The 12,946-nt window shown below is 49.9% G+C and overlaps 1 non-coding gene across 1 annotated transcript; it reads left to right on the top strand.

Moving 5' to 3' along the window:
- The first annotated feature begins 10,869 nt into the window (after positions 1 to 10,869).
- Positions 10,870 to 10,942, top strand: TRNAK-UUU (transfer RNA lysine (anticodon UUU)). The gene has a single exon. It is a non-coding gene; the product is annotated as a tRNA-Lys (tRNA).
- Positions 10,943 to 12,946: the final 2,004 nt, after the last annotated feature.

Below are 12,946 nucleotides of genomic sequence, written 5' to 3'. Positions count from 1 at the left end.
TCTAATTGTCATTCCTTTGGGGATGACCTGCTTTGTTCTCTTGCTGTATTTAAGATCTTCTCTTTGTCATTGGTTCTTCTGCATGCTCACTACAATATTATACGGATTTATTTATTTAGCCTTGTTTGATATATTTATGTTTCTGCATCTGCAGATTTATAAATTTTCATCAGTTCTGGAAATTTTCTCAGCCATTACTTCTTTGAATATTGGCTCTCTTTCATTTCCCATTACTCTTTCTCATTTCATCTTTCATATCACTTACCCTCTCATCCATCTCCCTCTCTGAGTTACATTCTCATAAATGTCATCAGCTTCCAGATCACTAATTCTCTATTCAACTGTGTCTGATCCACTGTTTAATTTTAAATTTCAAAAATTTTATTTTTCATTTCTACAAGTTCTATGTTACTCATTTTCATATTTGCCTGACTAGTTTTGATAGTTTCTTGGTCCCTGCACATTTTTAGCTCCATATTTTAGCTCTTTATTAGGGTTATTCAATAAAGGGTTATTTTATCTAATTATATTACAATTCCAACATCTAAAGCATTTGAAGGTCTAAATCTGTCATTCAGCTGATTCTCACCCATTTCGTATATGTTTGATAGTTTCCATTGTGAGCTCATTTTGAATTGAACTTATCTGATAATCCTGTCAGACCTAGATTGGTAGGTTAGTTTTTCAGAGAGGATTGATATGTACTTCTGCTGAGAGCCAAGGAGGCCTAGAGATCTGGATCCACTTTAGTCCCCTTCAGAGGTCCCCTGATTAAAGTTGGGGTCTTGGTCAGATCTCTGACCTTGCCTCCTGCACAGGGCTAGTCTCCTTACCACAGTGTTGACACTTGCTCTCCAGGAAACTCTGCCTTTTACATGTGAGTTTCAGTTTGCTGATCTTGCTCTCTTTTTTGGTCCATGTCTGGCCATGGAAATTTCCCTTATTTTCCAGGGAGCCCAGAAATACATTAAGAATTCTGTTTGTAATAATTACTGCAGGATCCAGTGGGAGGGCTTTTCAGAGTTTATTGGGGCCTTACTGCCAGGTGGAGAAGCAGCACACAAATTTTGCACTCTAACTGAGCCCTTTTGGTGGGAACAGGGCAGTTGGGCCAAGGCATTAGAAGCCACGTGGGCTGGGGACATGGCAGGCTCCTGGGTGCTGGGTGGTTCAGACATGGGTCTTACCTGAGTGGACAGAGGCACTTCCTGGGTGAGGTGAGCACTGAGGGAAGGACCAGATGGCAGGTCTGAAGGGAGAGGGAGGGGCTGAAGGCAGGACATGCCACAAGTGGTTGGTATCGCTGGAATTGGGCCAAGACAGAAAGGCTTTGAGGCAATAGGCATTGTTTCTCTTGGGGATCAGCTTGCTACACAGTCCTGGGGTGGGACACTTCGTTTAAAGAGGCAGGGGCCAGCCATGCAAATGTGCCTCTGTGGATACAGAGGAGACTTGCACAGCACATGTCCACTGGGCATTTGATCAGCCTGTGAGCGTCCCCAGTCAGTGCAGTAGGATTCAGAAGAGAATAAGGTTAGTGTGGGCTAGAAAAGGCACAGCGGGCTTTCCTCTCTGCTCACCTTTGCGCCATCTGTTCCCTTTGTCTATGATGATCTCTCCTCCATCTCTACCCTGATGTCGTCTACACATCCTTCAATGTCCAGCTCGATGGCCACCCTCCAGTAAAGACCTCTGACTGTCCTGGGTGGTTGGTGGGACAGTCAGAGGTCTTGTGTGACCCATGGCTCTTGCAACATTCCTCTCTTTTCTGCTTATCTCAATGGTTACAAAGTATCTCCTGCTCTGCCAGCTCATCACTGGGTTCCTGGAGAAGAAACCAGTCTTAACTGATGTCTATGTCCCAGACCAGCAGCATGGCTGGGGGCTACGAATGTGGACTCTGCAACCAGAGGCCAACCCCTCTATGTAATGTCAGGTCCCCTTGGCATAATTGCTTAACACCTCTGTGTGTTCCTCAGGTTCCTCATCTGAAAATTGGACCTTAAATTGGCTCTTCAGTGCACTGCTGCAAAAGTTTGAAGAATCAGCACTTGCCAGGCACTTCAGAGGTGCAGTACATGTTGTCTGTCATCCCCCTGCATCAGCACCGAATGCACAGAGCCAGGCATGGGTGTCTCGAATGAACAACCGAGCTGGTCCTTTTAGGCAGAGTCGGGTTTAACCAGGAGGGGAAGCATGTTTGTGGCAGGGATTTCCAAGCTGTAGGAGACCGAAACCCACTCGCTCTACTTCTGGTACAAGGAGGGACAGCTGGGCTTGCAGGATGGAGAGGGAGCAATATCCGGGACCCTCTCCGCAGTCGCCTTCTCTCACTTTTAGCGTCTGCTTGTGCCTCCTTCTCCTCTCTGCAGGACCATTTGTTCCCACGTCTGGGGCTTGTGTGAGGCTCTGGTGTGAGCTCCAAGTGCCAACAGATGCTAGAGCCCTGTAGACTGATCCCGCAGCCAACGGACTCAGTGTCCCAAATCCAGATCCTCAAGGTAAACGTTCTGATGGTCCCAGCTTCCCTGGGAGCTGCGGCTCTGCAGCAGTGAGCTGATACCAAGGAGAACAGGATGGTGTTAACCTGGTACTGAAATGGCACGGGAGGTGGGAGGAGGGTGTGGCCAGGGAGGCCGCTGGGGGGGGTCCCTAGCTGACAGAGGGACAGCATGAGCAGAGCCAGGACCGCGCCGCAGAAGAGAATTCTGGAGCACAAGGCACCATGGAAACTTTATCCCTGGGCCTCCTGGGCAATCTGTGAAGCTGGGAGCTGGGAGACAGGCCGGATGGACCTGAGTCGGTTGGGGGTGGGGGGTGCTCCCAGTCCTTTGTGCTGGGGCAGGGTTGCACCTTGGCCTTTCTGGAGGCCACCCTCCAGCTTTGGAGCTGAGAAACTCTTCCTGGTTCCATTAGACAGACAACCACACAACCTACGTGAGCAGCTGTAGGGGCAGCCCCATGACTTGTCACAGAAGCGTCAACCCTGACACGGCCACAGCCAGGGGCTGCCCTAATGCCAGATGCGTCACTGGCGGGCCACCGAGCCTCTGGCCTCTGCGCTGCCGAAGCTGATCCCATGACCAGCCCAGCTCTGGGCTTCGCTCCTTCAGCAATTCAGCCTCTTCAGATCCAACTCCTGTTTATTGGAGGCCACACGGGGCAGGCCACACACGCCTGAGGTTCAGACGTTAACCTGCGGTGTTTATGGCAGCGATGATTATTTCCATCGTGCAGACGAGCAAACTGAGAACCAGAAAGTGAAGGGGTTGCCTGAGGTCACAGAGCTCCTAAGTGGCAGAACTGCGATTTGGACAGAGTTTCGTAAATACAGGTTCTGTACTTTATTCCCACACGGCCTCTGAAGGGTGAGGGCTGGAGGCCACCTGCCCTCAGCAATCACCTTTCCAGTTCACTCGGCCCGTTCATTAGACAGGACATGTTTTCTGAGCATGTGCTATGTGGTACACATGGGCATTGTGCTAGATACGGTGGTAAATCAAAAATGAATCTTATACCCTCAAATAGCTCACCATCTATTATTTGCCAAGATTGCAAAGGAGATGCATAAAATCCATAAGAAAAGAGCCTCCAAGTAGAGCCGAGTACAGAACAAACCGGGTCCCTCTTCCGTGGCTCTGTGTTGCCTGTAGGATCAAGTCCAGACCCTTTTGCAAGGCTCTTCGGCGCTGTCCAGGTCCAGCCCCACCTCCCTCTCCAGCCTCATTTTCTGTCACTCTCCCTCCACGCCCCAGCCACACCACACTATTCACTCCCGGAAGGTGGCTGCTCCTTCTCTTCCCTTTGCCTCAGTCCCTGCTCCTTCCTGCACAGCCCTTGCTCCCTTTGTTCCCTCATAGACCCCTGTTCTCCTCTTGGAGAGCAACCCCGTGCCCTCCTCTGTGAGGACACCGCTGCCCCCACCTTCTAAAGACAGAAACCACTCCCTTCTCTGATGCCTCTCTGTACCCTGCACAGTGTTAACTCTGGGTAGAATGGTGCACCCCAAATGTATGTCCCTCTGGAACCTGTGAATGTGACCTTATTTGGGAAAAGGGTCTCTGCAGATGAAACTAAGGATGACCAGGTGAGATCATCCTGGAGTAGGGTGGGCCCTAAATCCAAGGACAACTGTCCTTATAAGAGAAAAGGCAGAGGGAGATTTGACACAGACACAGAGGGGACGGCCACATGAAATGGAGACAGAGACTGGAGTGAGGTGTCTACCAGCCTAGAGAGGCCAGTAATTGCCAGCTGACACCAGAAGCCAAGAGGGAGACGTGGAACAGATTCGATCTCAGAGCTTCCAGAAGGAATCAACCCTGCCAACACCTTGATTTCGGATTTCTGGCCTCCAGAACCGTGAGTGAACAGAGTTCGGTTGTTTCAAGCCACTCTGTTTGTGGTAATTCCTTATGGCAGCCCTGGCAACTAATACAGTATTGTCTGCAGAACGCTGAAAACATCGTCACCGGGCTGTCCCATCTGCCGGATCTGGGTGACCTCTGTCTCTGCATTCCCAGTGTCCATGACATATAATTGGTGTTTAATAAGTGCTCTTTGACTTGAATTGCCAAATTCCACTGCAATAAGTAATTGAAAGAATCTGTTTCATGGACGCAAACTTTGCCGAGTAATAAATGAAATGGCCCGTTAGCATGGGCCGCAGGGAGGCACGAGATTTGGTGGGTCAGTTAATAAATCATCAAATGCCTCTGACCCTGAGCCCACATCCAGATAGATGTGTGATGCCCGCTTACTCCTCATTAAAGGATTTCAAGAACAAAGTCCGGGGCTTCCCTGGTGGCGCAGTGGTTGAGAGTCCGCCTGCCGATGCAGGGGACGCGGGTTCGTGCCCCGGTCTGGGAAGATCCCACATGCCGTGGAGCGGCTGGACCTGTGAGCCAAGGCTGTTGAGCCTGCGCATCCGGAGCCTGTGCTCCACAACGGGAGAGGCCACAACAGTGAGAAGCCCGCGTACCGCTAAAAAAAAAAAAAAAAAAAAAATCAAAGTCCGTTTGGAAAAGGAATAAGCGGTCCTACAGAAGCCATTCTTCCATGGGCTGCATGCGCTTCAGTGGTGGGTTTCCAGCATTTACACAGAGAAGTGGTTCCAAGAGGCCGAGCCCAAGGCAGAGGACAGGCACTGGGAGCTAGGGGATGCCTGTTATTCTGCCCACAACACCACAACATCCCTGCACCTTTCTTTTTTTTTTTTTGCGGTACGCGGACCTCTCACTGTTGTGGCCTCTCCCGTTGCGGAGCACAGGCTCCGGATGCGCAGGCTCAGCGGCCATGGCTCATGGGCCCAGCCGCTCCGCGGCATGTGGGATCTTCACGGACCAGGGCATGAACCCGTGTCCCCTGCATCGGCAGGCGGGACTCTCAACCACTGCGCCACCAAGGAAGGCCCCTGCACCTTTCTTTTGTTAAAGATGCTTGGCATTTCCTTCAGGAAATCTCATTGCCCCAACTTTCAGTGCTTTTCGGGTGGGGAATAGCACCGCCCCCTGGCATTCCTGAGGCCACACTGATTGGTTCACAGATGGGCACGTGACTCGCACAGAACCAATGAGATAAAAGACACTTTAGCTGAGACTTCTGGGACAAGATATGTGGCTTTCCCCTTTGAGTAGAACCCCCAGTGCCTGCAGGTCAGGACTGTTTTTCTGCAGGGTGCTACCATGAGAAGTTTAAGAAGAGGACAGCTGAAAGACAAAAAACAAGCCCTGCGGATATGGTTTGAAGTCCAGTCAAGCTGCAGCTGAAACTCCCTTCAGACTTTTCAGTTTTGTGAGCCAGTTAATTCCCCTTTCTTACTCTAGTTTGGATTGGAGTTTCTTCCATTTGTAACCAGTAGTTAGAGACTTAACTATTATAAGGGTGATGTGGTGGGTCCAGTTACTCCAAAACTCCAGGCAAATGAGATAGCTTCATATGGTAAAATAGTACTGCACAGGCTTTGGATTCAAATTCCACCTGTATGGATTAGCTATTTGATAAACAACCTTGAGGAAAATATTGTTTTGAGCCTCAGTTTTCTCATGTGTGACATGGAGGGTCTCTTTCTGAGGGTCTTGAAGGGTTTATCTGGGAGCTGCAGGTAGGTCCAGGAATAGACGTCTGTGTGGCTGTCTCCTTTGGAGAAGCCAAGATGAACCCACAAAGGAGGGACTCCCTTATCAGCCTCATCCTATCTGCCCAGCCCTTTTGGATGGAAAGGCTGGGCGCCCTCACTGTTAGATAGATGCTTGTAGCAGGGATAGTACTACATGTGGACTTAAGACTTGGGTTTGAATTCTAGTTCTGTAGCCTACCTGACTTCACTGAGCCTCAGTCTCCTCATCTGTACAATGGGGGTAGTAATAATATTAGCTTCAAAGTGCTGTGATGATGAAATGATTAAATGATAGGAAACTCAGGGCTTCCCTGGTGGCGCAGTGGTTGAGAGTCTGCCTGCCGATGCAGGGGACACGGGTTCGCGCCGCGGTCCGGGAAGATACCACATGCCACGGAACGGCTGGGCCCGTGAGTCATGGCCGCTGAGCCTGTGCATCCGGAGCCTGTGCTCCACAACGGGAGAGGCCACAATGGTGAGAGGCCCTCGTACCGCAAAAAAAAAGATAGGAAACTCAGCCTGGCAGACTGTGAGGTGCTGATAAGGTCCTGGTCTTAGAGAGGCGGCAGGAGACCTGGAGCAGGCTGACTTTCTGGGGCTCAGCAATGGCTCCTCCCTCCGCCTGCCCCACCCCCCGGAGGGACAGCCCGTGAGGAGCTGGCAGTGCCAGGGCCCTGTCTAGGGCCTGCAGGCTGTGCTGATTGAGCCTCCTCCTTCACTAATCAGGCCTCTGCGGTGGAGTGGAGTAGCCGGGCCTGGGATGCACTTGGCTAATCAGTGCGCATTCTTAGCTGCTGCAGTTGAATATTTTAACTAGGAGATTTCCTCCCCTGGGCTGATTGAGGCATATCCACGCACCAGCCTGGGACCGGGCTTGCCAGGGCAGAGGGCCAGGAAGTAGAAGAGACAGGCTTATTTTTTAGAACTCTAGGCAGTGAAGTGAGTTCCAGATGGGCAACACGTTCACCCGTTTCCTTTATAACTCTGACATCCAAGTGGCCAGTCTCTCTGTTTGGGTCCACATACCTGTAAGCAGAAAAAGTAATAATGGCCACTTATCCATTCATTTTTCCACTCATTCTCCGCTCCATCCATCTCTTCTTCTACCCATCTCTCCATATACCCATCCACCCCTCCATCTATCCTTCCGTCCATCCATCTATCCAACCATCCTTTAGTAATCTGTGCCTTCCCATACTCTGGGCTCTTGCAGCCTTCTTTCCTTTACTGTTCTCGTACGATACCTGGGGCCCTCACCCTGCCTGCCTGGAGGAAGTCTCAGCCCCTCTTGAATCTCTCTGAGGCTTTCTGGGGAGTGTTTCCTTGTGGTGGGTGTTGCTCGTCCCCTCCTCTGTGAGCTGCAGTTGCAGGCTTCTCCCTTCATCCTCCGCAGCTGTCCGTGCTGCTCTGGCCCCTCTCCTCCCCCCATAACCGTTTGCTCTAAGCATGGACACAGCAGCCTGCCTTACTCTCCAAGGCCACCCCCCCACCCCGACATACAGTTGTCACGGGTAATGGATTGTATTGAGGAGATTCTAAGGAAATTGTGGCCCACAGAAAGAACTTAGAATTAAACCTTCAGTATCAGAGTTCCCATGGCCATTATCTACAGCCCATCACAAGGAGCCCTGTCCCTGCCTCTTTCTCCCTGGTCCTGGGAGGAGGGGCCAGGGAGGGGCGTTGCTGCTTTCCCTCAGCTCGGCATCTTCTCTCATCTCTTTTTTCTCTCTGGGCCCAAGGCCATGACACATCTACCACTCATCAGGAGTAACAAAACAGAACCAAAGGAAAAACTGCCATTCTTTTAACATTAAAAAAAGTACAGATACCGGTCCTTGTCATAGGGCAGACGCTTAATAATTATTTTGTAAAGAAGGTTGGCCCTGAATTTCCTTAACCTACACTTTTAGATTAAGCCTGGGCCTTATCTTTATGAAACCAAGAGGCCAGTTAAACTCTTTTTCCTCAAGAAGAAGTGGCCAGGTCTCTCTAGATTGTAAAACTAGACTGGACCTTTCCTGCTTTTATCCTGGTACCCATTCAAACACCCTGTTATCCTCCAATCCAGTATGTGTTCACTTTTTTCATTTCTACAACAGATATTTATTGTGCACCTTCTAAGGTCCAGGCCCTAAACTGGGTACTGAAGATACCCAGTGAATGAAACAGACTCAGCCTGTGTCTTCACAGAGTTCACACGTGGGGTGGAAGAGGAGATTGAAAATAAATATATAAGACATACTTCAACAGAAATAAGCGCTTGAGAGGGAAAGTGCATCCAAGCAGACTCGCATCTGACTAGCTCTTTATTTCTTCAGTGTGTGTTTTTGCTCATTCATTGCTCCAGGCATCAATAAACATGGACTCAATACTTGTCATTTATTTGGCACTAGACCAGGTGCTGGAGACCCAAATACCAAAAAAAGACTTTGACCTTTACCTCAAAGCAGACACAGACTGATTGGTGGGGAAAAAGTTAAACACCTCACAATGATACAGAGGGGCTGGAACTAGAACAGAGTTGCCCGTGGGTCAGTGGAAGCCAGAGGAGGATGTAAGCACTGTGTATGGAGGCCAAGGGCAAGCATCTTCAAGGAGGTGTCATTTAATCAGAACTTGGAGGATGGGAAGGAGTTTGCCCAGGTGGAGAAGAGGGTAAGGGCCTTGAGGGCAGGGAGGGGAGCAGGCAGTGAGATCCGGGGCTTTCCTGCAACGGGGTGGAGTTGCTAGTGGCCAGAGAGTGTGCGTGGAGGAGAAGCAGCCCCAGATGAGGCTGGGCCGTGTCCCAGGCTCTCAGGAAGCTCCCCTGGAGAAGAGCCTGACAGCTGCGCCCGCTGAAGGAGCACGAAAACGGGGCTGGGGCTGCAGAAGACACAGGGCAAGGGAGGAAGGGGCTGGCTCGGTGCAGAGGGAAAAGGAACGTTTTCAGAGGCACTTAGAGGCCCCCAGCCTCTGCACTCGCTACCTGCTGGGGTGTGTTTGGCTTCTCCAGAGAAGCCTGTTGCTGCAGGGTAAATTCTCCCTGGTTGTCTGCACTTACCTCCCAGTGTGCTAATGAGAGCAGAACTTCAGGAGATGCCCTAGCCTGCTATTTCATGTTTGTTGAGTGGAGCGAGGCTGGGTGGAGGCACTGCCAGTCAGAGGCAAGGATACCAGGACCGGCGCTGGCACCTGGCTCTGCAAGACCAGCCACAGGCCTGGGGAGGGAGGCACCGGGAGCAGCAGAGCCGGGAACTCTGTGTGGGAGGAAGGTGAATGCGCTGGACGGGCAGGAGAGCAGGGAAGGCCGAGCTCTGAACGTGGCAAGTCAGTTTCCAGAATTCTTGGAAACACCCAGCAGGGTAGGTCATGTGGCTGGATGGTAATGTGAAGTATTAACTTTTGCATTTTGACCCCGGGACCTTCCCTCTTCTGGCTGCTAATCATGAAAGAATGCTTGGTAAATTTTTTTTCCACCTGAGAAGAGATTAAAGCAAAGCAAAACAAAAACAAATTTTCCCTATGTCAGAAAAGGAAAAGCTGGAGCATATACTAGGGTGAAGTCTAGGTTGCGGAAACAAAGAGGGTTAAAAATGCAGCGTCATAAAGAAGATGGAGGTTATTGCATCCTCACTTCAACATACTCAGGTTGAGAGTGGAACCGGTGTGCGGGCAGTTCGGCTCTACAAGGACTCTCAGGGACCCAGGTGCCCTCCGTCCTGTGGCTCCACCATCCCTAGAATAATAACCTCAGCTTCATGGTCAAGTGTGGGTCACAGACTCACCTGTGTTCTACCTTGTGGGAGGGGGAAGAGTTCACTGGGAGATTTCATTGTCCAGCAAATATTCACTTCTTTTTGGTCTATCGCCACAAGAGGAATAAACTTCCCTGCCCTGGTTCCAAGTCTAGGCCTTAACAGGCATCATAAGTTTCTGTTTGCTCCTCTGGGAGCTTCTGACCTCAGCTGTGAGCAGAACCTGCCCAAGGTGACTGCTGTCTCTGGAGCTTGGGCGTGGGAATGAGACATGTGGGGCAGACCTGAACTTGACCCATGGCTGGGAACAGAGCAGCTGCTTTGAGACCTGCAGATCTGTCAGCAAGAAAGAAATACTCACGTTTGTTTACCACTGAATTTTAGGGTGGTTTTATGCAGTATTACTGCAGCGAACACAGATTGATACAAACTATGGAATGAGGGCAAGCAATTTTGTCTTAAGTAAGCAGGAGTGAAGTTTAAAAAATTAATTTCTCTCACAGTTTATTAATCATATGATTACACTTAGCTGCAAGGGAGGCTGAAAAACATAGTCTGTAGTTGAGCAATCCTATGCCCAGTTTAAAAGAGGCGCTGTGGACATAAAAACATGCTCATTAGTCAGTAGAGAAATTCAAATTAAAACCATAGTGAGATGCTACTAAACTCCCACTAGAATGGCTAAACATAAAAGAGTTGATCATACCATGTGTGGATGAAGATATAGAGCAACTGGAATTCTCAGACACCACTTGCAGGAATGTAAAATTACAACCACTTAGAAAAATGGCTTGGCAGTTTCGTAGAAGGCTAAACATACATCTACCCTATGATCCAGACAATCCACTTCTATATATTTACCCAAGAGAATGAAAACATATGTCTGTACAAAGACTTGTGTGGATGTAGCAACTTTATTTGTAATTGCCCCAAACTTGAATTGGAAACAATTCAACTTTCTCCATCAGGAAGTGAATGGATAAACAGAATGTGGTCCATCCATATGATGGAGGGAATTCCCTGGTGGTCCAGTGGTTAGGACTCTGCGCTTTTACTGATGAGGCCCCTGGTTCAATCCCTGGTCAGGGAACTAAGATCCCACAAGCCTCATGGTGCGACCAAAAAAACCCAAAAAGCAAAAAAACACATGATGAACTACTACTCAGCAATAAAAAGGAATGAACTGTTGGTACATGCAGCAACAGGGATGAATCTCAAAATAATTATCATGAGCAAAAGAAGCCAGACAAAATTGTACCTCCTGGGCTTCCCTGGTGGCGCAGTGGTTGGGAGTCTGCCTGCTGATGCAGGGGACGTGGGTTCGTGCCCCGGTCCGGGAGGATCCCACATGCCGCGGAGCAGCTGGGCCCGTGAGCCTTGGCCGCTGAGCCTGCGCGTCTGGAGCCTGTGCTCTGCAATGGGAGAGACCACAACAGTGAGAGGCCCGTGTACCGCAAAAAAAAAAAAAAAAAAGAGTACCTCCTGTGTGATTCCACTTATGTAAAACTTTAGAAAATGCCATCTAATTTTTAGGAACAGAAAGATCATTGGTTGCCTGGGGATGAGGGACATGGGAAGGAGGGTTCAAGGAGGGGACTGACTGCAAACGGGCATAAAACTACCTTTGGGGTGATGGCTATAATCGTCTTGATAGTAGTGGTGGTTTCCTGGGTATGTACACATGTCAAACTCATCAAATCATGCGCTTTAAATATATGCAACAAATATACGCAAAATATACAACATAACATATTGTATGTCAGTAACATCTCATACTATAATAGCACAATACATGATATATATTTACGTGTTTATATAAAATATATAATAGCTATAGTTTATAATAGCTATAAAACAAAAAAGTAAAGCTCTTACTGTGGGGGGAGCAGAGGGTGGATGTTGGTGGACAGTGGGCAGTTTCTACCCCAGAGGGCAGAAGCGGTATTTAGATGCCGAGGGCGGCAGTGGTTTCTGAAAGATGGTCTTGGGGCCTCCCTGCGGCTGACTCTTGCCCTTTCAGAGAGGCTTAGGGAGAGAGTAGGAGGGACCTGTGCCCTGTCGGGCATGGAGCCCTGGGAGGCAGGAGCCTTGTCAGCGTTTCCTGGGCCAGTGCAGGCGGAGGGGAGACGATGTGGCCACGCTGGGAGAGAGGGTGGTGGTCAGGGGTACGGAGGACCTGAGACAGCCTCTCTCAGTCTCCGCCTGCCCCAGTGCAACCAGAAGAGCAGGAAGATTTTTAAGAGCCTGTGAAAGGGTATCTTAATACAAACCCTCTAAGAAGTAGATGCCAGGACAAGAAGTTGTAGCAAACTGTACCTGTCCTCCCTTCCCTGGGCCCCAGGCTCACCACACCAGGCTTTGGCGTTTGGGGTGGTGCTCAGGGTGGGAGAGCCAGGAGGAGGAGGATCACCTTGCTTTGCACTTGTGTCGAGACTCTAAGTGGGCACCTCTTCCTCCGAGGTGGACAGAGAAGGCTCACCTGGCCTGGGTCTTCACTCCATTTGTGGGCAGAGCTTTCTGCCATATCCTTGACTCTGGGCTCAGCTGGTACCTTGCTTTAGCCAATGGCCTGGTAATAGGTGCAACGCAAGCAGAGGCTTCACAAGCGCTTGTGCATTGGGGCTTGCTCTCTTGTCACTTTTGTTCCTTCATCAACCATGAAAACATGCCCAGGTTAGCTGCTGGAGACCATGGGAGACAGGCAGAAAAGACCACACTTATCCCAGCTGGGACCAGCCGGTCCCCTGCAGATCACTGATTGGCTGCAGATGGATGAGTGAGCTTAGCCCAAATCACTGGAGCCTGGTGCAAATTCTCAGAACTGTCCTACCAATACACAGATGCCTAAGAAAATAATCCATTGGTGGGTTTCAGGCTACTACATTTTGGGGTGGTTTGTTATGCATAATAGCTAACTGATACAGTGTCCATACCTCTGATCCACACCCCTGCCTTGATTTGTCCACTCAGCTGAGAATACTTATTCCAGCCAGGCTGCCCCCTGTCTTGGCCTCTTCCTGAGCTCTGGGGACCTTCTGGACAGCAGAAGCCAGAGAAGGCCTGGCCTCACTTGTGCAGCTCTCACACCTCTGGG

This window comes from Mesoplodon densirostris, chromosome 7 (genome assembly GCF_025265405.1).
Source record: "Mesoplodon densirostris isolate mMesDen1 chromosome 7, mMesDen1 primary haplotype, whole genome shotgun sequence".
NCBI classification, from domain to species: domain Eukaryota; kingdom Metazoa; phylum Chordata; class Mammalia; order Artiodactyla; family Ziphiidae; genus Mesoplodon; species Mesoplodon densirostris.
This window is presented reverse-complemented; position numbering and strand designations above follow the sequence as displayed.